Here is a 24,764-nt window from a genome sequence, read left to right on the forward strand (position 1 = left end):
TCCAATAAAATAATAATCCAATAATGATTATTTCAAAATAATAATGATAATCCAACTTCCAATTATTCAATTAAATTAATAAATAAAATATTAATTTAAATTAAATAATTATCTTATTTTAATTGGGGTGTTACAACTCTCCCCCACTAAAAGAGTTTTCGTCCTCGAAAACATACCTCAAGCGAACAACTCCGGATAAGACTCCTTCATCTGGCTCTCAAGTTCCCAAGTCACATTGCCACCTGCTGGTCCTCCCCAAGCTACCTTCACCAAGGCAATCTCTTTACCCCGCAACTGCTTCAACTCTCGATCCTCGATCTTCATAGGTGATGTTTCAACAGTCAGGTTATCTCTCACCTGTACATCATCTACTTGGACTACATGCGACGGATCATGAATGTACCTCCTCAACTGAGACACATGAAAAACCTCATGCAAATTCGCAAGCGACGGCGGTAAAGCGATACGATAGGCTACCTCTCCTATCCTCTCCAAAATCTGATAAGGACCAATAAATCGAGGTGTCAACTTCTTTGACTTCAAAGCTCGACCAACACCAGTTATCGGAGTAACACGAAGAAACACATGATCTCCCTCTTGGAACTCAAGTGACTTCCTCCTCTTGTCATGATAACTCTTCTGACGACTCTGAGCAATTCTCATCTTCTCCTGAATCATCTTAATCTTTTCCGTAGTTTGTTGAACAATCTCCGGTCCAACCACAACACTCTCACCGGACTCATACCAACATAACGGTGTCCGACATCTCCTACCATACAAAGCTTCAAACGGTGCCATACCAATGCTCGAATGAAAACTATTGTTGTAGGTAAACTCAATCAAAGGTAAGTAACAATCCCAAGCACCTCCTTTTTCCAAAACACAAGCTCTCAAAAGATCCTCTAATGACTGAATCGTCCTCTCAGTCTGACCATCAGTCTGCGGATGATATGCAGAACTCAATCTCAGCTTAGTTCCCAAAGCCCTCTGCAAACCTTCCCAGAACTTCGATGTAAATCTAGGATCTCTGTCCGAAACAATACTAGACGGAATACCATGCAAACTTACAATCTTCTCAATATACAACTCGGCTAATCTCTCTAACGGATAATCCATTCTGATCGGAATGAAATGAGCCGACTTCGTCAATCTATCAACAATTATCCATATAGCCTCAAAATTCTTACTTGTCCTCGGCAAACCAGAAACAAAATCCATACTGATACTATCCCATTTCCACTCTGGAATAGCCAACGGTTGCATTAGCCCAGACGGCTTCTGATGCTCAATCTTTGACTTCTGACAAGTCAAACAGGAATAAACAAAACTCGCAATTTCTTTCTTCATTCCCGGCCACCAAAATAACTTTTTCAAATCATGATACATCTTCGTAGCTCCAGGATGAATACTCAAACCACTACGATGTCCTTCTTCAAGAATGCTCTTCTTAAGCTCAGTAACATCCGGAATACACACCCGATTACCAAATCTCAAAACACCATTCTCATCAACTCTGAATTCACCACCTTGACCTTGATTCACTAGAGTCAGTTTATCAACCAAAAGCATATCGGATTTCTGACCCTCTCTGATCTCATCCAAAATACCATTCGTTAACTTCAACATCCCCAATTTAACACTATTGTGAGTACTCTCACACACCAAACTCAAGTCTCTAAACTGCTCAATCAAATCCAATTCCCTAACCATTAACATAGACATATGCAATGATTTCCTACTCAACACATCAGCCACTACATTTGCTTTACCCGGATGGTAATTCAAACCAAAGTCATAATCCTTCAGAAATTCTAACCACCTCCTCTGTCTCATATTCAGCTCTTTCTGATCAAACAAATACTTTAAACTCTTATGGTCACTGAAAACCTCAAATCTTGACCCATACAAATAGTGCCTCCACAACTTCAGAACAAACACCACAGCTGCCAACTCTAAATCGTGCGTCGGATAGTTCCTCTCATGAACTCTCAGTTGTCTCGAAGCATAAGCTATAACCTGCTTATTCTGCATCAACACACCACCTAAACCCAACAATGAAGCATCACAGTAAACCTCAAACAGTTCCGACGGACTCGGTAATATCAGAATAGGAGCAGTAGTTAACCTTCTCTTTAACTCTTGGAAACCTTCTTCACATTTTGAGTCCCAAACAAACGCTTGCCCCTTTCTAGTCAACATCGTCAACGGTAACGCCAACTTAGAAAATCCCTCAATGAACTTCCTATAATAACCTGCAAGTCCAAGAAAACTCCTTATCTCAGAAACAGACTTCGGAGCTTCCCACTTAGATACCGCTTCTATCTTAGAAGGATCAACAGCAACACCACCTCTTGAAATCACATGACCAAGAAAACTAACCTCTTCTAACCAAAATTCACATTTAGAGAGTTTAGCAAATAACTTCTTTTCTCGTAGAACTTCTAAAACCACTCTCAAATGCTCAGCATGCTCTTCTTCAGATTTCGAATACACCAAAATGTCATCAATAAACACTACCACAAACTTGTCTAGGTACGGATGGAAAATCCTATTCATATACTCCATAAATACTCCAGGCGCATTAGTCACACCAAAAGGCATTACAGAATACTCATAATGTCCATACCTTGTTCTGAAAGCAGTCTTCTGAATATCCTCAGTTTTCACACGTATCTGATGATACCCAGATCTCAAATCTATTTTGCTGAACACACTCGCACCAACTAATTGATCCATCAAATCATCAATCCTCGGCAAAGGATACCGATTCTTGATCGTCACTTTATTCAATTGCCTGTAGTCCACACACAACCTCATAGTACCTTCTTTCTTCTTAACCAACAATACTGGTGCACCCCACGGTGACACACTCGGACGAATAAATCTCTTATCCAACAGATCTTCCAACTGACTCTTCAATTCAGCTAACTCAACAGCAGACATACGGTACGGAGCCATCGATATCGGTCTAGTACCAGGTACCAAATCAATCGAGAACTCAACTTCACGCTCTGGCGGCAATTCATTCACTTCTTCAGGAAACACATCAGGAAAATCACACACCACAGCCAGATCACAAATCACCAGTTTATCTTTAGCTTCCAAAGTCGCTAACAGCATAAACAACTCTGCCCCATCTGCTACTTCCTCATTCACCTGCCTCGCTGATAGAAACAAATCCTTTCCTTCTTCAATCTCAGGGAATATCACAGTCTTATCAAAACAGTTGATAGAAACTCGGTTAAACACCAACCAGTTCATTCCCAAGATAACATCAATCTGCACTAGTGGAAGACACACAAGGTCTATCCCAAAGTCTCTACCAAAAATACTCAAAGGACAACTCAAGCAAACTGAAGTAGTAGTCACTGAACCCTTTGCAGGAGTATCAATCACCATACTACCATACATCTCAGATATCTCTAACTTAAGTTTCACAGCACAATCCAAAGATATAAAGGAATGAGTAGCACCTGTGTCAATAATAGCTACAAGAGGAAAGCCATTAATATAACACGTACCTCGGATCAAACGATCATCTGCAGAAGTCTCAGAACCCGATAAAGCAAAGACCTTGCCTCCTGACTGATTCTCTTTCTTCGGCTTAGGACACTGTGGACTGATATGACCCACTTCTCCACAGTTGAAACAAGTCACAGTCTTCAACCGACACTCTGCAGCCAAATGACCACCTTTTCCACACTTGAAACACTTCATCTCAGCACTGGTACACTCATGAACACGATGTCCAGCCCGACCACATCTGTAACACTTAACAGGAGCACTAGAGTCTCCCCCACTAGGCCTCTTCATCCCACTCTGCCGCTGGAAACCTTTGCCAGCTGCATACGGTTTTCCACGATCAATCTGATTCTTACCTTTCCTATCAACCCTTTGCTGATAGCTCTCTGCTCTAGCCTTGGAATCCTGTTCGAAAATCCTGCAACAGTCAACCAAATCAGAAAACACCCTGATCCGCTGATATCCAATCGCCTGCTTGATCTCGGGACGCAACCCGTTCTCAAACTTCACACATTTGGAAAATTCCCCAGTAGCCTCACTATAGGGAGTATAATACTTTGACAGCTCTGTGAACTTAGCAGCATACTCAGTAACAGACCGGTTACCCTGCTTCAATTCCAAGAATTCTATTTCTTTCTTTCCTCTGACATCCTCTGGAAAGTACTTCCTCAGAAATCTCTCTCTGAACACTGCCCAAGTAATCTCAGCATTTCCAGCAGATTCCAACTCAGTGCGGGTAGCAACCCACCAATCATCAGCTTCCTCTGACAGCATATGCGTACCGAACCTGACCTTCTGGTTATCGGCACACTCAGTTACTCGGAAGATTCTCTCGATCTCCTTCAACCACTTCTGAGCGCCATCTGGATCGTATGCTCCCTTAAACATTGGAGGATTGTTCTTCTGGAACTCACTCAGTTGACGAGCAGCTCCTATTCCCACAACATTCGGATTTCCTCCAAGTACTCCAGCTAGCATACCCAGAGCCTCAGCAATTGCAGCATCATCTCTACCTCTTCCAGCCATCTCTATTCTGAAAACCCAAACAAACTAAAACAATGAGTACTGATAGGTTACACAACACCTATACCGTACAGGGGAAACAGAATAATTACGACTCGACTCGACCGACTATGCTCTGATACCACTAATGTAACACCCTTCTAAATACCCCAAAATATTTAGTTAAAATAATAACATATCAATCAGAGTAATTATGCCCCGAAGGGTGTCACACAATCATTTCACAACAATTATCAAAACATCCTGTCATGCTCATTTATTAAATCAAAATAAGACTCTTTTGCATAATTCGCAGCGGGTACAAAACATCGACATTCAAATCATGTACTACATTACATGTAAAGTTGAATCAACAACTAAATTAAAACGTAGTCAAACATTCCCTCCCGATGTTACATCTACCAGAGCATGACCCACTAAGGACGACACTAGACTCCATAGCACTAGCTTCTACTCAACTCACTGCTCGTTACCTGAAAAATAGATGTAAGGGTGAGTTCCTCAATCAATATAATAAGCATTATAGAACAACATGTAATGCTAAGTAAATAACACATCAATTCACCCTAATCAGACTACGCACTCAGCAACGGCAATATCCGTTCAAACATCATATTCAACAGTAATATATATATATAGCATATGTATAATCTCAACCATACTCAACATCAACAACACAACACATAACACACATATAATACTGGAATACATCCATTCATATTATATGCCATACATTCATTATGAAATGAGACTCCACACATGCGGTACCGACTATTCTTGAACATACAGTTCAAGCTCACCGATCAAATCCAGATACGGCTACTAAGCTCACTAGTCCCACTCATTTGAGATCTAATGACTCACTCACTAATTCCTCACCATGGGAATTAGCTACAGCCCCAAAGGCTAGACTATGCACACTAATCATCTAGCATGCAAACATCAACAACAACCCACCATGGTTCACTCACTAATTCCTCACCATGGGAATTAGCTACAGCCCCAAAGGCTAGAATAAGCATGCTAATCACCTAGCAATGCAACAACAACAGCAACAATTCAAGAATAGGCATAAGCTCACACTCTAAGCCATAAAACAGTCTATTCACAAATGCATACATAACTGATACATTCACAGCATCATGCTTATCATCACCCATCATTAATACATTTTATCACAAAAGCAGATCACATCATGCCACATAATCAAATACAGTATTAGCACATTCTACTAATACCTATACTACTCAAAACAACGGGAAATGATCCCTGCTACATCATACATCAGCTAAGTACATCACTCAGCCTAAACAACCAAAAACTGCACAACAACAGCACAGAAAAATCACAATTCTGCCCATACGCGTATTGCCTATGCCCATACGCGTATTGCCCACGCCTGACCAAATCCATACGCGTAATGCCCACGCCCATACGCGTATGCTACGCGTATCACATTCCCATACGCGTACCAACAGAGACCAAAACACGTTCAAAACATCATCTTCCTCATCCATACGCGTATTGCCTAGTGCCATACGCGTACCAGCCATCTCATACGCGTATTGCCTAGTGCCATACGCGTATGACCAGAAACCAGAACTCTCAGATCTGCAATGGCTTTCTCTGCTACGAGATCTATCCAATCTACCCTTCCACAGTCCAAATTTCACACAATATTACACATAACATCTAACACGAATCATACATTTTCGATTTCACAAATTGTTAACCTTTCTACCTCTAATTCCTACGAATTTCTCATCAATCATCACCCAAATTCGTTCATCAATAAGTCACAAGTTCATCACATATATCATTCAATCAGAGGCAATTTCAATGGTTTCTCACTACCCATCACATACTATCCCATAATACCCGTTAATCGATGATAAACCCCCCTTACCTGAGTTAATCCGGCACTTCCGTTAGCTTCAAGCTTTTCCTCTTCTTTTGCTCTGCCTCTTTGCCCTTTTTCCTCTTTCAACCGCTTCTCTGTTCCTTTTCACGTGAAAACCCTTTTTTACCACAAATGGGACTTTTTATTATTCCAACTTATTTTATTCCAATAAAATAATAATCCAATAATGATTATTTCAAAATAATAATGATAATCCAACTTCCAATTATTCAATTAAATTAATAAATAAAATATTAATTTAAATTAAATAATTATCTTATTTTAATTGGGGTGTTACATTAACGACCATGGATGGCGAGGATTTTCCATCCCCTGTGAATGAGGATGCAGTTAAAAGATACTTCGTGAAAAAAGAGACCCGCTGGACGAAAAGAATAAAATAGTCCAGGCAAAAATGGGCATCCCGGCGAACCAAAAAAAACAGAAAGAAAAGGTTCGGGCAAAAATTAGGGATAAAAAGGAAAAATTATACACCCGGCAAGTCGAAAACCTGGAAAGGCGACTTGGGCAAAAAAGGGTATCCCGGTGGACTGAAAACCCGAAAGGGCGGTCCAGGCAAAAGAGGGATTGAAAAGAACAACTGCGTCTAGCATGATCGTTTGCGCTTTGATTAAAGCATCATGGATAATACCCGGTAGGGATCAGTCAGAAGCGTCTTGTTCAGAAGGCAGAGAGCACGGAAAGTCTGAGGACATATGGGGTGTAACCGAGTTGGAACTCGATGAGATCACGGGTTTCACATTGCCATTAGGATAGATTTTTCCTTTTGTGCGCAATTACCTCTTTTCAGGAATTGCTTCCTTTGTATTGCTCAATTCGAGCCACATTTTTCAATCAATAAAATGCATATTCAGTCAAATAATTTTGTTTTTGTTTTTCATTACCGCTTTGATTGCAAAAACGTCCAATTATTGTGATAAAGAATCTTGCATTTTAAGACATACAGGTCCCTTCCAATGCATGTTTATAAGATTGAAAGCTTGAAATCTTATTCGGAAGGTTGAGTGACCCAAGTGTTGAAATCTTGACACGCCTGGGGCACGGTTTTATCTAACGATCTCTTTTGCAGGTGTTGTTAGATTTTCTCACTCACTTGCAGGTTGTGATGTGGAAGCTTTTGACGAAACAATCCCCATGGAGTCCGATCAGGGACGAATGAATAGAAGAATGGTGAAAAAACGGCGAGGACGTACGACGATCCTGGATATTAATCAAGAAGACTCTTCAAAGTCTAAAAATTGAAAAGTCTGTATAAGTCCCGGGAGTTCGCTTTCCGTCGAGTACGGAGCGGTTTGGAATACAAGATGATGGAGCAGAAAAGTCCAGGTGAGTCTGGGAGTTCTCAAAAGTGGAAAGCTGATATTGGAATTGGATATTGAATACCATGGTTCGACGAGTCGTCGGGTGTTCAGTACCAGAATTTCCTCATCTATCCAAGCAGAGTCGTGAGGACTAACTCCCCAGCAGATTCAAGGTCTCCCTAGCAGGGTCAGGATAGTTATCCCCAGCAAGTCTTGGATCAATATTCCCCAGTCGCCAGGCCTGAAGGTGACAATTTCCCCAGCGGAAGTATCTGGGTGCGTTGGTTTCCCAAGCAGAGTCGGGATTGATATCCCCAGCTAGTCCAGACTAGGTGTATCCCCACAGTGCATTGGTGGATTCTTCCCCAGCAATTCCCTAAGCGGATCGGGTGCAAAGGAGGCTTTTCCCCAGCAAGGGTTGCCTTTACCCAGCAGCAGCGATATTCCCCAGCAGGGTGGAAATTGGAGTGTTGGCGAGTTCCTCAGCAGAGTGTCTCGTGCTCCTCAGAAGAGTCCCTTGAGGGGGATGCTTTTTATGCATTCATCATGTAGAATAAGCATAGCATACTGCATAATAAATCGCGTAGCATTTCCATAATTATGGAGCATTACGCTGAAAAAATCAATCATGCATCATTATTGCAAGCATAGGCTAGTCGTAAACCGTGGTCATCGTTTGAGAGGTGGTTTTGCCCAAAGGTGAAGATGCTACTCCGAGGAGTTTGGCACTGTATCCACAATGTTCCCCAGTAGTGCGATACTGGAGGAAATTTTTCCGTCGGACAGAGATGGAAAGGTTACGCGATCAGCGCGACTCAAGCCGTGGTTACTGCTTGAGATTTGGCTTCACCGGATGGAGACGATGTTACTCTGAGGAGTTTAGCATCATGATGTTAGATCAACAATGTACCCCAGTAGTGCGATACTGGAGGAAGCTTTTCCATCGGACAGGGATGGAAATGTTACGCGATCAGCGCGATTCAAGCCGTGGTTACCGCTTGGGAATTGGTTTCGACAGAAGTTGGGAGATGTTACTCTGAGGAGTTCAGCATCGTGATTTTGGAGCAACAGTATTTCCCAGTCATCAGTTAATGTCTGGTCGAGTTTTCTTTTATGTCCTGTAAACATCCTTGTTCGGTGTCCTGTAAACATCCTTGTTTGATGTCCTGTAAACATCCTTGTTTGATGTCCTGTAAACATCCTTGTTTGATGTCCTGTAAACATCCTTGTTTGATGTCCTGTAAACATCCTTGTTTGATGTCCTGTAAACATCCTTGTTCGATGTCCTGTAAACATCCTTGTTCGATGTCCTGTAAACATCCTTGTTCGATGTCCTGTAAACATCCTTGTTCGATGTCCTGTAAACATCCTTGTTCGATGTCCTGTAAACATCCTTGGTCGATGTCCAGTAAACATTATCGTTCGATGTCCGGTAAACGTCGAGTTTCCTCCCAGTCATTGGTTAATGTCTGGTCGAGTTTTCTTTGGTGTCTGTTAACATCATTGATTCGATGTCCAGTAAACGTCGAGTTTCTTCCCGGTCATTGGTTAATGTCTGGTCGAAGGTGTACCCTCTGACATGTCGCCATCAGAGTGGTGTTTTGGTGTTATTTCTGACGTTGCCAGTGGAATTATCACAAGACAATGGAGAGCGGGGTCCAAATGGAGAAAAGGAGACAAGGTGTTTTCTGGAGATCGGGGTTCACAATGGCGATCACAAGTTATCGTCAGGCGACTGGGGTTCAGAATGGAGAATGGGGTTCATTATGTTGGCAAACAGGATATCGGGGTTCAAATGCAATGATCTGGGATCATTTGCGCGAAAGAGAAAAATTTTGGGGTCCAAGAAAATGAAAAGAGAGAAAAAGATTAGAAAATTTCGGGGTTCAAGAAAAGCATAAAGAGAAGTAATAATAATCCCCAGCGGATGTGTGGTGTTCAGGCCATGGCTATCCCTGTGTTACCATTTATTTTGGTATACAGGTCGACGTTATTGTTTCGGTGATCAGGCCGACTTTCTCCGTTCCAGACGGGTGTTTCTTTCAAGATTGTGTTCTTTGCCGATTCTGACAGGCATTGTTAAGTATTTCCCATCAGAGTGCAAATTGTTCGTCTGTTCTTGGTATTCAATCACTCTTCATCCTGATCATCTGAAAGTCGAGGCTATTCATATTGACAGGTTCACAGTGGATTGAATAGGGGCAGCTGTAACACCTCAAAATTTGCCCTCCTCTCTTGGGACTAGCATAACATTTTGCATATCATGTTGTAGGTCATTAGGCATTGCATATTTGCATATCATGTGGAAACATTGTGCAAGTCATCCTTATAATTCTTGGTCAGAAGATGAAGAGGTTGAGATTCAAGCTGAGGGTTTCATTGAACTGATCACTAGCCATCTGAGGGTTGGTGATTCAAATTAGGGTTTCTTGGTTTCTCAAGGAGATTGGTCTTCATCTTGGTTGAAATGGTACATCATCATCATCATGGTTTTGTCATCACCAAAGGCTTGGTCAGATTCCTTGAGATTAGGGTTTTGACCTCTGGTCAACCCTAATCAGTTTAATCAGTTGTATTGGGCCAATCAGGGCATGACATGGATATGGGGTCTATAATGGATAAGGGGATCATTTCATGATTGTATTGAGCTTATGGAAGCTAGGGTTTCATCATTGAGCCATTTCATCAGGAGTTTGAGGCTCAACTTGATCAATGCATGGCCAGATTCATCTATCAATCAGAAAAGTCAACTGTGGTCAACTGTGCCAGAACTGATGGATTTGGAGGTGGGAGAGGGTTGGATATACTTCATTCATGTTGAAACAAGTTTCATTTGACATGTCAAACATCAAGAATGAAGAAAATAAAGTCAGATGAAAACTTTCCAAAAATGGAAAGTGACTTGTAATTGAAAGTTTCCAAAAATGGAAAGTTTTTCACCTCAAAATTACATGTCCAAATATGCTTCAAATGAAATTTTGTTCAACATGAAAGTTGTAGATCTTGCTCTCACCTTTCCAAAAAGTCCAAGAACATGAATTTCTCATGTATGGTTGGCAAGTTGTGATCAAATCATTTTCCAAAAATGCCTAAATTCAAAGTGGCATAACTTTCACATGGAATGGCCAAATTGGATGATCTTTCTTTGAGCAAACCCTATTTCACATGTACTTTCATGATGCATGGTCAAATTTCATCAAAAATGGTCATGGCAAAATGGCATTTTTCAAGTGAATTCATTTGCATTTTTAGCATGAAATGGTGATTTTGAGAATTACATGGTTTTTGCACACAAGACCAATTCTAACACATTCCAAATGGCAAATATGACTTGTGGGAACTGTCATTTACTGTTGCATTGGCATAATTTGGAAAAGGCTATTTTTGACATAACACTTGAAATTGCATTTTCACTAATACATGTCATTTTTGCTAATTGTGATTAAGAGATGGATTAGGCATTGGTATATAACAGTAATTGTAACAGAATTGGTAATCACTTCACATTCTTCAAGATCATAACAGAATTTCCCTCCAATTTTCACCAAATTCTCTCAAACTTTTTCCAACATTTTTTATCATTTCACACACAATTCTTCATCAATTGCACTGGTTATTGTTGGATCTATCTTCCATAAGACTTGTTGAAGAACTGTTTCATCAATTCAAGGCAAGAACATTGCAAAATCGCAACTGTTGGAAGTTCACTCATTCATGGAGTTTTGTTGATTCTTGCATCTGGTGCTGTATTGAGCTAAGCTATCCATTCTATTCAACTTCCTCATCAATAAGCTGCATCTGTTTTGGCTTTTCACACGTGGAAACATCAAAATCGCGATCTGCCATCATCAAGAGGTTAGGATTCGAAATTCTTCATTGCTTGAATTGTTATATGGTTTGTGTAGAGCTTTCAACGTAGATCATCGTGCTACTTGTGGTTTTTGATTTGGTTGAGTATAGAGAGAGATATCTGGATCTAAAGTTTGATGCTCGATTGTTTTTTCACTCGATCCGGTTAGCATAGAGAGAGTTAGGTCAAACTAGTTTCATATCCATGATGTGCATGATTAGACGGTTCTATTGGTATATGATTTGTTGAATTTGATTGAGATTTTGGCATTACGATTTTCTGGAAATTTGTTCGAAGAAGACGATGAGAACGCGCTTCAGTTCGCGTGTTTGATCCAAAATTGCCTGGCTGCGTTTTGAATTTGTGTTTCCCGCTAGCGTCCCAGCCAATTGGAGCGTGCCACCACATTAAAATGAAACGGCGTCGTTTTGCTTTCGCTGTTAAGAATTACAATTGTGCCATTATTCCATTTAATTCAATTTCATTTCATTTCTTTTTCACAATTCCATTTCATTTTCATCACATAACTTCAAAAATCCATATCTAATTCATTTCTTGTCCAAATTTTGTGAGATTTTTTGCACTATTCTCCTTATGATGTGTAGTTTTTAATGGTGATTTTTATGATTTTTGTGCACGTGTGAAAAAATAAATTGCTTAGGGTTTCATTGAATGTGTTCATTTTGTATATGCTTTGCCATTTCACTCATGAAATAATGATGCTTCCAAAGAAATTGATGAAATTTTTTGTGCTTATTCTGGACTCTTTGATGGTGATTTTGGTATGTAGTTTGTAATTTTTGGATCCCTGGTTGAGGAGATATGAATTTTTGATTAGAGGTGTGACAATTTGTGTCACACCAAGCATTGTGAACTTCATGATTTTATTTGCCATGCCTAGGGATATTGGATTGAGCCAAATTTTTGCATGATTGAGCATTGGCATGTTGAGGGGGCATGTGAATTTTTCTGGATTTATTGATGGCATTTCCTAATTGATTGGAATTTTCTCCTCTGTTTGGTCATTTGTTGATTCTTTGTGACACATGTTGGCATTTGATTTGTGAAATTATGGTAATTAATTGGATGAATGTGAAATTTGACGTGTGAATTCTAGACACATTATAGGTCATTGTGGTTTTGATCCCATTCATTTATCATGTATTGTCACTGTTTTATGATTGATGGAAGTTGGTGCTTGTTTTGATACCATGTGTTGGTTTGTTTGAACTTGTCTGAACTTTATGAATTTCATTGACCTACTTCCCTGGATCCAAATGAGCTGAAATTTGATATGCTATTCATTGGATATGTTCTGTTTAGACTTAAATTTTTGTGGAATTTATTGAAGTGTTTTGGTATGCTTTTGATGATGATCATTCTGTTTGGTCTTTTGAGGTTGCAAATGGCATGTTTGGTGCCTTTTTGTGCATGAAATGATGATAATGAATGATATGAGCATGGGACCAATGGGTTTTGTTTCTAATTTGTTTGATTGTGATTTTGATTAATTTTCACTTGCTGTTTTGGATTTTTCATCCCCTTTGGACCCTAGGCTTGGCCTAGTGGTCTTGTTTCTCACTTTTGAATTGTGTTTCAGGAAGAGATGCAAAGGCTTTAAGGAAAAATGCAAGTTGATTAAATTGAGTTTGGTTGCTTGTTGTAAACTAACTTGTGTGTTTTGTAGGATGCTTGGCTCAATTGAGTTGATTGTGCTTTGCACATGGCATTGACTGTACATATTAACTGTTAACTTTGTTGTTTGACTTTGTGACTTGAATACTGACTGTACTAGATTGATTTCAGGTACCATAGTCGCTTTAGTTCTTTAAGAACTTGCTGTGCTGCTGCTTGGTTGTATAAACCAGTTGAGGTAGACTCTCTTGTCTTCATGTAGTCTGGAAGACCTGGCTTGTTATTTAGCCAGGCAACTGTCTGAAGTCCTCCTTAAGAGGCGATGTTTGTGATTGTTTAACTTTGTCCCCAAGCAGGTAAAGACCTTGATTAAGGCAATTGGCGGACAAAAGAGATACGCAATCTATCTCCCGCTATTCTGTTGAGTCGTCCCTCTGCTCACACCACTGTGTTGATGCATTGGGACATTAACCCAAGATCTTGTACATTTGTACAGTCGAGTCAGAGTCTTGAGTGTAGAAGGGTTCCTCCATTCTGAACCCACACTCCTTTGTCTGAAGCTCTCCCCGGCCAGGGATAAGAGCTGTGAAGTCTCATCTTCACTCACCTTTCATCTGCTTCACCCTGACTCTCAATGTCAGGGTTAAGAGCGAACACTACCTTGTACAGATGACTTGCCTCGGCAGTCTAACCCTTTGTTTCAGCCCACTTGGACTGGATATAGTGTGTGCTAAGTGTGAAATGTTTGCTTTATTCTGCTTATGCTTGCATGCTTGTTTTCCTGGTTAGGATTAGCTTGCTGTTGTGCAAGAAGATAGAAACCATAACATAGGGCAATGATGCATGATAACACCTAGGCTCGAGTACAGCTCCCTAGTAGTATGTCTCCCTTTGTATCTGGTTAGAATTTCTTTCCCTTTCAGGGGAACTACGTCGCCCTGATCCTCATACCAGATGAGGTACGTAGGCAGGAGACCGTGCGAGGTCTCTCCGGGCACCCTTTTTCTTTTTGTGTGTGTTTTGTTTGACAATTGCTAGGCTCGAGTTCCCGACTCCTTAGTAACTTGTCACTTTTTTCTTTTTTGTGTGTGTTTGCTTGTTAATTCTCTTGTGTGTCAGGATATGGATGTAAGCCCAGCGATTGGCTGTCTGTATCCTGATTGTGTTTGTTTGGTTCGGAAGCCGATGTAAGTCCAGCGATTGGCATTCGGGTTCCATGTTTGCCCGTGTTTGTGTGTGTCCTGTTTGGCGTGCGTGAGCCGAACTACGGCAGCTCTGATTCTCGTTCCAGACGAGATACGTAGGCATAGGACGCGATGTCCTAGCGAGCCCTCTCCTCTTTTCCCCCACCTGTGTTGTCTTCAGTGTGTGTGTGTGATGTTTGTTTAGCAACCTTTTCTTTCTTTTAGAGCGTGGATCCCGTCGAGTACGACGGACGTGAGGGGTGCTAATACCTTCCCCTTACGTAACCGACTCCCGATCCCTTTCTCTTTGGTCGCGAGACCATGCTTTTTCCTAGGTTTACTCTGAGCATTTACTTTCCCTCTTTTGGGATAAATAACGCACGGTGGTGGCTCTGTGTTGTTTTGTTTTAGCCCGCCGGTTGTTTTTCGCGGATGCGACAATAGGCTGAACTACGAAAACACTGATTTCCTTATTGCACTATAAGGATACGTAGGCAGGAGAATCCAGATTCTTCACGAGCTACCTTATTTATCAAGCTAACTATTTATCAATCTATCCTATTTTATCAATCAATCTTCACCACCCCAATAGTGGACCATCTTTTGCTATCGGTAACTGATGGTTGTACACCTTCTTCCAATCAATTGTTTTGCTTGTAAGGTGTTAAACCTTGGCACATCCTTCTCCTTGTAAGGTGTTAAACCTTGGCACATCCTTCACCTTGTAAGGTGTTAAACCTTGGTACCATTCTTTGCCTTGTGAGGTGTTAAACCTTGGCTCTTCAATGTCGATCTTCGCCTTGAGAGTCATAGACTCTGGCATCTAACTTTCTATGCCTTGTGGGGTGTTAAACCTTGGCTATTAGATTTTTATCTTCGCCTTAAGAGTCGTAGACTCTAGAATATTTGTCTCTTCTACCTTGTGAGGTGATAAACCTTGGTTATTCGATTCAGTCATTCACCCTGAGAGTCATGGACTCTGGAACTTGATCCTCTTCGCCTTGTAAGGTGTTAAACCTTGGCAATTCAATTCCTTGACATCATCAGTAATAAACTTTGGTAGTAATACCTTACGTTGAAGGTCATGAACCTTGGCACTCCTTTTCAGCCTTGAAGGGTATTGAACCCTGGAAAATCAATCTCGTTCCTTTTTGTTTCAGTCGTAGTAGGCTGAACTACGATTGCTCTGATTTTCTCATTGCACGATGAGAATACGTAGGCACGAGAGTTCGAATCCTCTGCGAGCATACTTATTTATTACTCCTGCCTTAGGGAATTCCTTCCATTCATCTCCATGGAACATTAATCACGACTTACATTCATATTCTACCTTCATTCACTCCATGTGATATACCTATTCTTTGAGCTAAATACATTATACCTTTGTGCTCCATCTTGTACCTCCTTGTGAACCAAGAGTTGTTTGGCCCGTAACCCAAACACCTAATTCCTCCCTTTTTGGTTGTCCCAATACAGTGATACAGTGTTGTAGGCCCTCACTTATTGGTTCATACAAGTTTTACTCTTGGGTTCACGTTTTCCCCCCTCGTTGGAGTTCAAATCATACAATTCTTTGGTTCAGACCATACCTTTATCACAATCCTTTTCACCTCCCGCCTCTAATTCCTTGAACTACGAAGCTCTGAATTCCTCATTGCACTATGAGGATATGTAGGCATAAGGGCCCTAATCCTCACCGATCACTCTATCTATTTTTTTTTCTTTCCCCGTTCTTTTGCAAGTAATATTTAGATATAACACATATTCGAGCGAGAACAACCAAAACGGTTCCCATGGAGTACCATTGATGTTTGGGGTGCTAATACCTTCCCCTTGCATAAGCGACTTCCTTACCCATCATATCTCTTTCCCCGGGGTTTTATCGATGTTTTCCCATCCCTTTGGGGATAAATAAAGTTCGATGGCGACTTTGTTGTATGTTCGAGCGTGCGATACGTTCGGGTATATTTCTGCTAGCTTCAACATCCATAATGTGCAACCCCTTATTTTCCATGTGAATCTTATAACCCTTCTCAAGTAGTTGGCCAATACTTAGAAGGTTACATTTCATTCCTGAAATGTACAATACATATTGGATCAAGGAATATTCATCATCCCTTCCCATGATCAAAACATCACCAATACCATCAACCGCAAGTGTGGTGTCTTCTACGAACCTCATTTTGTTCTTCATGGTACAATTAATTTTAAGAAACCAATCCTTCCTCCACATAATATGACTAGAGCACCCGAAGTCCAAATAACACTTCTTGTTGCACTGAACTGAACCTTTTTAACTCATCATGAAATTTTCTTATGCTTGTAACAAGTTACAGCTTTTACATAACCGGTTATAACTTATTTCTGCAGCATTTTCAAAACTGTTGTTGCAGATGTCTTGCAACCTGTTGGGCTGAATTCCCATTTCACGATCATGACCAAGAGTGTATTATCCTCATCAAACTCTTGTCTTGCAACCTTTGATTCATAGTGTTGGCGTCCCTTCTTATTTGCATTGCACTCTTTCTCAAAATGACTAACCTTTGACATTTAAAGTAATGCACCTTGCTTTTGTCAAACATATTCCTTAATCCTCTAAAGTTGCATTGGCCACCATTTTTTCATATTCTCTCACCCATTTGTCAATTCGAATTCTTGGAACTTTGGGACTCTCTTCCACCAAAATTATGAAAATTCCTTTTGCTCTTCATGGGCCATTTTCCTTTCGATTTCTTGTCCTTCTTAGTGATGCAAGCTTGCAAAGGTATTTCCGCCTTTGCCTTATCTTTATTTCTCTCCCCCATCCTTTGCACATGAGCCTGAAGAGAGCTTTTCAGATCCTCTTTACTCATCGTCGCAAAATCCTTTGATACCTCAATCGTTACAACCATATTTTCAAATCTTTGCATTGAATAATGGAAGACTTTAGGAACAACATACAACTTCATGAATGTTTTCATCAATATACCTTCACTTGATTTACCAACCGAGTAATTCTAGTTGTGAAATCTTTGATCATCTATTTTTCCTCCATTTAAATCAATTCAAGTTAACAATAATGAGTTTATAATCTGACCACCTTTGCCTTGTCAGCCCCTGCGTATGTCTTTTCTAAGATTTCCCACGTTTCCTTTGACGATTCACAATCACCAATTTTTTCATAGTTGTCACCATCCACACATTAATGATTCAAAACCAGCGTCTTGAAATATTTATTCTTCTCTTCCTTATTTGTTGCTCGTTGTGCATCTGTTGCACCTTTGACAAGAGGATTCAACGTGCTCTTGATCACTTTAAAAACATCTTGGTAGCCAAACAACACTTTCATTTGTTTAAATAATTCTTCATAATCATTCGCATCAAGGATAGGTAGGTTTGTAGGGATTCTTTCATTGGAGACATAATTTATGTTGCGTACTAGGTGTTTGTGGATCATAAACAGACTCTTGATGCCAAATGTTAGAACTTAGAACCACAAGATTGAGGTATAATAGAGAAATTAGAGTGTGGATATATTTGGATTTAATTAGTACTAAAATTAGATTGCGTATGATTAATTAATACTAAAATTTCTTTTGGATTTAATTTTATAGGTTGATATATTTTAAATTAAAAAAAATACCATTTGATTAATTAAATAATAAATATTCTTACAAATTTAAAATTTTGATTAATAGTTATTTTAAATAATAATTATTATTTTTTACATATTTTTAGATATTCATTAACGTAATACATGAATGCAAATTAATTTCTTGGCTATAAAAAAGGCTCATACATACTCTTATTTACTTGTTTTTTTGTAGAAAGGTGTACATTAACGTAATGCATGAATGTAAATTGATTTTTTTGCTCTAAAATGGCTCATACCTACTCTTATTTCCAAACATCATTCATTTTCAAAATGGCTAGGGTAACGGGACTAGTTCCACTCTATTCCACCACCATGGTAATCATGATCATCCTATTCTTGGATAAGTTGAATTCATTTATATTCCTTCTCAATCATTGACTTGTTGATTAGGAAGGGAAACAATAATACAAATTTAATTTTTGAGAATAATTTTGGAGAAAGCTGTTGGTAAGGATGTTAAAATGGATATTGCTAAATATTTTACAAGAGGTGCTTGGGTGCTGCTGAATTGCCCGCTTACTCAGATATTGAAACCTGTAGTGGTAAATTCATGACCATCAAACTATGGATAAACTTAACATTAATAAAACCAGAGTCGCCGCCGCGCTTTTATTATTTCTAAAGGAAAAGAGAAAAGTACGAACAAAACCCAAATATAAGAAGCTTTCAAATCAAAACTAATAAAATGCCAGAGATTACAGGTAAGGGGGTTGGTTACATAGAGGGAAGGTGTTAGCACCCAAAGTGTCCTATGTATTCCTAGGGAGCCATTTTTTATGTGTGTATGTGTTTTGGTATAAAAGATGTTTGGAACAAAAAGAGTGTGTGGATGAGAAAGAATTCATTGATTATATTTTTATGTTTGAAAGACCTTCGGACTTATGCCTACGTACCAACATAAAAATGAGGGATCAAAACCTCGTAGTTCATGGTATCAATTTCAAAATGAGTGAATTGCTTTTAATCAAAAGTTAAGTTTAAAAGAGGCACAAAAGTCCTAAAGGTTTGAATGAGTGTTAGTTCTTTTCGTCTTTTGAAATTTTAAGTCAATATGATTAGATTTATTTACAACTTTGATTTAATAAAAGAGTTAAAAAAATGCAATGACATAAGGCCAAAGTTTCTACTTTGAGATAAGGTCTAACTTTTGAAATCACAGGCAAAGAAGATTTTTAAAAGGGGAAGAGATTTTGAAATTTAAGAAATGGGAGGAGATGAAGAGACTTATCCTAAGCATAAATTAAAAGTTAAGAATTGAAAAGATCTGACCAATGGGATGCAATCCAACAGACAAGAATGTCATATAGAATATCCACTTTCCCTTTGGACTTTAATCAAGCAATAATCAGCAAAGCAATTAGCAATATCAAGCATCATGAAGATCAAGGCATCAAATAAAGATGAACACGTCCAAGCAAGCAAATCCCATAGCTAGCATGTTAGATTAATATATATATTGATCCTATGTTCCTGATAACAAAAGAACAACAAGATCAATAAAACAAAAATGCGAAAATAGAATTAGAGGTTTTATCTCCAGCCATTGTTGCAGTGTTGTGAGTACACTGCCTTTGATTCTTCCAAACTCTTGCTCTTTCAATATAGATGGTGTATTTCTTTTCTGATGAGAGAAAGATTTAGGGACCAAAGACTATTTATAGGCTTGATTCTACCATCAAGAATTTAAAGCCATTAAAACTCATTACCACCCAATTAAATGGTCATATCAATTTACATTAAAACCAAAATAAATCATACCCTTTTCAGAACCAAAATCCCAAAATTATGGACCACATTAAAAGTGGTTTATTATTAATAATTATTATAATAAAAATAAGAAACCGTTACATTCTCCCACTTGGTCCATAGAACTGATTATTGGCATAAATGAGTCATGGAAAACTTGCTCAAGAAATAAATATGTGTATCATAGAGATAGTCCCTCTTAAAGCGAGTAGTCTCATCTATGTATTACAACATGTCTATTTTCAAGTATATATCTGTAATGTGGTAACTAACTTGATGAATAAACCAATGTTTACTCTTGGTCCAGGTGTAACATATTTTCTCAAACTGATGTGCGCATGAAAATGAGAAAACATCACAATATAAGAGTTTTATTAATAAACTGTATGTATACAATCATAAGGAGGACCCAAGTCCCATGTTCTCTACATGATCCTTAAATTTTATTGGTGGCATGCCCTTAGTCAAAGGATCAATGATCATTAAATCAGTACTAATGTGATTAATAACTACTATTTTTTTCTTTAACTCTTTCTCTAATGGCTAAATACTTTATGTCGATGTGCTTGCTTCGACTTCCACTTTTATTGTTCTTAGCCATAAAGACAGATGCTGAATTATCGCAAAAAATCTTCAGAGGTTTAGAAATAGAATCCATGATTCTAAGCCCAGAAATAAAACTCTTAAGCCATACACCATGAGAAGTAGCCTTAAAATAGGAGACAAACTCGGCTTCCATAGTAGAAGTAGCAACCAAGGTTTGCTTAGTACTTCTCCATGAAATAGCTCCATCAGCCATCATAAAAATATATCCTGATGTTGATTTGCGAGAATCAACACAACCAGCTAAGTCGGAGTCTGAATAGCCGATCACATCAAGATTTTCTGTCTGCCTATACATTAGCATGTAATCTTTTGTTCCTTTAAGATATCTCAACACCTTCTTTGCAGCTTTCCAGTGATCCATACCTGGATTACTCTGATATCTTCCTAAGATTCCAACAACAAATGCAATGTCGGGCCTTGTGCATACTTGAGCATACATAAGACTTCCAACAACAGAAGCATATGGAATGTTCTTCATTTGTTCCCGCTTAAAATCATTCTTAGGGCATTGATTCAAATTAAATCTATCTCCCTTGATAATGGTGCAACACTTAGTGAACAATCTTTCATTATAAATCTCTCTAAAACTTTATTGATGTAGGTTTCTTGTGATAGACCCAAAATTCCTCGAAGTCTATCTCTTTGGATCTTAATGCCAATGACATGAGATGCCTCACCCATATCCTTCATATCAAAGTTTTTAGAGAGGAATTGTTTCACCTCATGTAGAAAACCTTTATCATTGGTTGCAAGTAGTATGTCATCCACATACAAAATGAGAAAACAAATTTTACTCCCACTGACCTTCTGGTATATACATTGATCCATGGGGTTTTCAATAAACCCAAATGAAGATATCGTTTCGTGGAATTTAAGATACCATTGACGAGAGGCTTGTTTTAAACCATATATGGATCTCTTAAGCTTGCAAACCAAATGCTCGCCACTATTAGAAGAGAAAACTTTAGGTTGTTTCATATAAACCTCTTCCTCTAAATCACCATTAATAAAGGTTGTTTTCACATGCATTTGATGCAACTCAAGGTCAAAATGTGCAACTAATGCCAAGATGACACGAAGAGAATCTTTCTTAGATACAGGAGAAAAAGTACCAGTGTAATCGATTCCCTCCTTTTGGGTAAATCCCTTAGCAACGAGTCTGGCCTTGTATCTCTCAATGTTGCCTAATGAATCTTTCTTGGTTTTAAAGACCCATTTATAACCAATGGCCTTTGCCCCATTAGGTAACTCTACAAGATCCCATACGTCATTGTTTTTCATGGAATTCATTTCATCATTCATGGCATCATACCACAAATTTGACTCTTTGCAACTCATGGCTTGTCTAAAGCTCTCAGGATCATTCTCAACTCCAACATTATAGTCAGATTCTTGTAGATACACAATGTAATCATTAGGAATAGCTGATTTTCTTGTCCTAGTAGATCTTCTTAATGTTTGATAAACATTTTCTTGTGGATCTTGTTGTTCAACTAATTGTTCATCATCTTGATGACCAACTTGATTTACTGGATCATCAATAGCTTGTGGAGTCTCGATGATTGGTTGATCAACATCCATTTGAACTTGAGGGGTGTTGTAAATAGTAACCACTCTATTACTTGAAGTGGAAGGTTCATACTCTATATGATCATGCACAGAAATTGAATTTTTGATTTGATCGCTCCCACTAGTCAAATGATTTTCAAGAAACTTTGCATTTCTTGACTGCACAATCCTAGTTGTATGAGATGGACAATAAAATCTATAACCTTTAGACCTTTCGGCATATCCAATGAAATACCCACTAATAGTCCTCAGATCTAGTTTCTTTTCTTGTGGGTTATAAATCCTCACCTCAGACGGACATCCCCAAACGCGTATATGTCGTAAACTCGGCTCCCATCCTTTAAATAACTCAAATGGTGTGTTTGGGACAGCCTTAGATGGAACCCGGTTTAGAATATACACAACCGTCTTTGGTGCTTAATTCCACAATGATTTAGGAAGATTAGAGTTGCTAAGCATACTCCGCACCATGTTCAATAATGTTCGGTTTCTTCTCTCTGCAACACCATTTTGGTTCGGAGAACCAGGCATGGTGTATTGGGCAACAATCCCATGTTCTTGAAGAAACTTGGCAAATGAACCAAGTGTTTGTCCACTCTCAGTGTATCTACCATAGTATTCACCACCCCGATCTGATCTCACTATCTTTATTTGTTTTCCACACTGGTTCTCAACTTCATCCTTAAAGACTTTGAAGGCATCCAATGCTTCATATTTATTGTTAAGCAAATAAATATTCATATATCGTGAGTAATCATCTATGAAAGTGATGAAATATTTCTGACCATGTGCATCCATATCAGGACAACATATGTCTGTATGAATTATTTCTAATATACTTGAACTTCTATTGGCACCTTTCTTAGACATGTTGGTCTGCTTTCCCTTAATGCAGTCAACACAAGTTTCAAAGTCAGCAAAATCTAGAGTATTAAGTACCCCATCTTTTACTAACCTTTCAATTCTCTCCATGGAGATATGTCCTAATCTCCGATGCCATAACATAGAAGAATTCTCATTAATATTACACCGTTTAGTGCCATTTTAAACATGCATTGAACTATAAATGGATTCGATTTGTAAATTAATACGATAAAGACCATCAGACAATATACCATTCCCAACACATTCCGAATTATAAAATAATTCAAACAAGGTGTCTTTAAAATTAAAGGAATATCCAAAAGGTACAAGTCTAGAAACTGAAATCAAGTTTCGTGAGAAACTTGGTACATGAAAGGTCCTTTCTAATTTCAAAACAAAACCATTATTCAAAATTAAATTGCAAGTTCCAATAGCTTCCACATGTGAGCCCATCCTGCTTCCTGATAGGACAGTTCGCTCACTTCCCACTGGCTTCCTTAGGTTTTGCATACCCTATAAGGAATTTGTTATATGGATTGTTGATCCAGAATCAATCCACCAGGTGTTAATATTAACATCGGTCATATTAGATTCATAACAAACAAATGAGAATAAATTACCTTTCTTCTCAAGCCATTCTTTGAATCCAGGGCATTCCTTCTTCATGTGTCCTCCCTTTTTACAGAAGTAACACTTTGCTTCTTTCTTGATATCACCTTGTGGTGATATTTTGAATTTCCCTTTCTGATTGGCTTGTGACTTGTCAGTTTTGAAAGCTTTGTTCTTTCCGCGAGTGCTTGTCAGCAATGCACTCTTACTCTGTTCCATTACAAGCCTTTCTTCTTCCTAAACACACATGGTCATTAATTCATTGATTGACCATTTGTCTTTATGTGTATTGTAGGAGATCTTGAAAGGCTCATACTCAGACGGAAGAGAGTTCAGAATATAGTGAACAAGGAAGGAGTCAGACATATCAACCTCAAGTTTCTTAAGTTTAGCTAAAATGTCACGTATTTTCATTATGTGCTCACGCACACCTTTCACACTGGTGAGTCGGTAGGAGGAAAATTTCATAATTAATGTGCTTGCCAAAGCCTTTTCAGAAGTGACGAACTGATCGTCAATGGATTTCAGCAAATTACAGACATTCTCATGCTGATCGACACAACCACGTATTCCACCTGTGACCTTAGTCTTAATGAACATCACACTGAGCCGATTGGATCTCTCCCACCGCTCATATAATGCGATTGTAGCTGGAGTACTTTCATCTGTAATTGTAGGTGGTTCGTCTTTCCTAATAGCATAATCTATGTCCATCCATCCTAAATGGAGGAGAATTCTTTCCTTCCACACCTTATAGTTATCTCCTCTGAGCTCGGAAATATCACATCGGATATCAGAAAAATTAGCAGGTTGAGAAGCTAAAAAGATGAACAAAATTGATGTCAAAATTTGAGGTATAAATATTATCCAAATTGTATGTATTATCAATATAAACATACCATAAAATAAATCTTGCAACATAAAAATTACCTGTGCCCTAAATTTTAATGTAATAAGATTTAAAAAAAAATTGCGATAGATTTTTCAAACCTCACACTTTACGTGCATGATATAATTTTGTTTTTCTATCCAAAATTAATACTTTATGATAAAACTATCAAATTATGTACCTATTCATAATTTCTGTGGGCAAGTTATGAAAATATTTTGACATTTTATCCAAATTAATCATACAAATATAATAAAAATTCCTGTACGATAAAATTCATTATACCACGTATAACTAATTACAATTTTATGTCTAATAATTTATGTGATCTCAAAACTTAAAAAAAAATAATCTCAATTAATTTAAGAATGCTGTGACTAATCCAAATTAATCAAAATTATAACGATCACT

Source organism: Lathyrus oleraceus, chromosome 4 (assembly GCF_024323335.1).
Source record: "Lathyrus oleraceus cultivar Zhongwan6 chromosome 4, CAAS_Psat_ZW6_1.0, whole genome shotgun sequence".
Classification (NCBI taxonomy): domain Eukaryota; kingdom Viridiplantae; phylum Streptophyta; class Magnoliopsida; order Fabales; family Fabaceae; genus Lathyrus; species Lathyrus oleraceus.